General features: G+C 50.2%; 1 long non-coding RNA gene across 1 annotated transcript in view; it reads left to right on the forward strand.

Annotated features, from left to right (window-relative positions):
- The window catches only part of LOC144483556 (uncharacterized), a 20236-nt gene extending 18920 nt beyond the window's left edge, over window positions 1-1316 (forward strand). The window contains exon 4 of the long non-coding RNA XR_013496015.1: window positions 1-1316. This exon is cut by the window's left edge and continues 804 nt beyond it. This is a non-coding gene — a long non-coding RNA (uncharacterized LOC144483556).
- The last annotated feature ends 1230 nt before the right edge of the window (window positions 1317-2546 follow it).

Below are 2546 nucleotides of genomic sequence, written 5' to 3' on the forward strand. Positions count from 1 at the left end.
GTTGTGGTGGTTGGAAATCAATCATCTCAGTTCCAGGACATCACTGCAGGAGTTCCTCAGGGTCAGTGTCCTCGGCCAAACCATCTTCAGCTGCTTCATCAATCACCTTCCCTCCATCATAAGGTCAGAATGGGGATGTTTGCGGATGATTGCACAATGTTCAGCACCAAAGAACAAAGAAAATTACAGCACAGGAACAGGCCCTTCGGCCCTCCAAGTCTGCACCGACCATGCTGCCCAACTGAACTAAAACCCCCTACCCTTCCGGGGACCATATCCCTCTATTCCCATCCTATTCATGTATTTTGTCCAGACGCCCCTTAAAAGTCACTGTCGTATCCGCTTCCACTACCTCCCCCGGCAGCGAGTTCCAGGCACCCACCACCCTCTGTGTAAAAAATCTTTCCTCGTACATCTCCTTTAAACCCTTGCCCCTCGCACCTTAAACCTGTGCCCCCGAGTTATTGACTCTTCCACCCTGGAAAAAGCTTCTGACTACCAGTCACGACTCCTCAGACACTGAAGCAGTTCCATGTCCAAATGCAGCAAGATCTGGACAATATCCAGCCTTGGGCTGACAGGTGGCAGTAACATTCATGCCACGTAAGTGCCAGGCAGTGGCCATCTCCAACAAGAGAAGATCTGACAATTGCCCCCTTCCCCCATGGCATTCAATGGCATTAACATTGCTCAATCTCCCCACTATTAACATTCTGGGGTCAACACTGACCACTGGCCTGGATAAGTGCAGCTCCAACAACACTCGACCATCCAGGTGTCGACATGCTGACCACAAACATCCACTCCCTCCACCACCGACGCAGAGTGCAGCCGTGTGCACCATCCACAAGATGCCCTGCAGTGACTCACCAAGGCTCCTTTGACAGCACCTTCCCAGCCCACCACCTCTACTATCTGGAAGGATACCTGGGAACACCACCACCTGGGGAATCCCCATCACTCACCATCCTGACTTAGAAACATATCGGCCATTCCTTCACTGTTGCTGGGGCAAAATCCTGGAATTCACTAACAGCACTGTGGGTGTACCGACATCACATGGACTGCAGCGGCTCAAGAATAAGCTCACCCCCCAGCTTCTCGAGGGGCAACTAGGGATGGGCAATAAATGCTGGTCTAGCCACATCTTATGAATGAATATCGAATGACACACACACACACCGACATACAAACACATCTAGGCATATAGACAGGCACACGCAGGCAGACAGACATATCACAGATGCACACATGCAGACATATAGACAGGAACACGTACACATATGTAAAAAGGCACTCACACACACATAGACACACAAAGATGTATCTACAGGCACACACACACATGTGCACATAGACACATGCACACAAACATAGACAGACATGCACGTTCAGGGAGACAGTGCTCCAACCTCCCCTCTCTCAGAACAGGGTGAAAACTCAGCACCAATAACAGGGCAATTACAATGTTCAAAATATTTTAAACCAAATAAACTCTCCATTTGTAAATTCTGTATTGATTTCTTGCTTCACAAAATGACATTACCCTGAGAGAGTGTAACCCACCCCCCTACAACACACACACACACCCAGTGCCTACATCGAGCACTCCCAGAGACAGATACGATACAGAGCTCCCTCTACATCACCCTGACAGTGTAACCACCCACTTTATACCCAGTGTCAGCATCGAGCACTCCCAGAGACAGATACAATAAAGAACTCCCTCTGGGTTACCCTGAGAGTGTGAAGACCGATCCCAATTTATACCCAGTGTCAGTATTGTGCTTCCCAGTGGCAGCTGAAAAATGTGTAACAGGCTTGAGAGGGGCTGAATGGCCACCTCCTGTTCCTATTTAAAGGCTTGAGGGGTGCAGAGTGGCCTCTGCCTGTCCTGTGTAACAGGCTCGAGAAGGGCTGAATGACCTGTTCATGTGTAAAAGGCTGGAGAGGGGCTGAATAGCCTCCTCATGCGCCCGAGTAAGAGGTTCGAGGGGCAGAATGGCCTCCTCCTGTTCCTGTGCAACAGGCTCGAAAGGCTGAAAGGCCTCCTCCTATTCCTGTGAAACACGCTCGAGGGGCTGAATGGCCTCCTCCTGTTCATTTGTAACAGGCTCGAGAGAGAGGCTGAATGGCCTTGTCCTGTTCCTGTGTGTTGGGGGCTGATGATGTTCAGCTTGTTGCAGATTTTGTTCCATTCAAGTAGCCAGACAAAGAATTTTAGAGTTTAAAATCAGCCTGTTTATTTCGGAGCTATTCCAACGCCGGCATCTCCACATCATGACTGCCATCGACACCGCAAACTACCGGCTCCAAGTGGAGACGATCGCCAAGAAGATCGCGCATTTCGGAGCTAGCAGGGGCTCAGGTACACCAAATATTGCAATCCAAAGCCCCGGATACAGAATTACTCAAATACTTCCAGATTCGATTACAAATACTGGCTTCATCCTGAGCAACCTCCAGCCCCTACACCACTCCCTATCTCTGCAGCCTCCTCCAGCCCCTACACCACTCCCTATCTCTGCAGCCTCCTCCAGCCCCTA

The sequence above is a fragment of the Mustelus asterias genome, unplaced genomic scaffold, assembly GCF_964213995.1.
Source record: "Mustelus asterias unplaced genomic scaffold, sMusAst1.hap1.1 HAP1_SCAFFOLD_76, whole genome shotgun sequence".
NCBI lineage: Eukaryota > Metazoa > Chordata > Chondrichthyes > Carcharhiniformes > Triakidae > Mustelus > Mustelus asterias.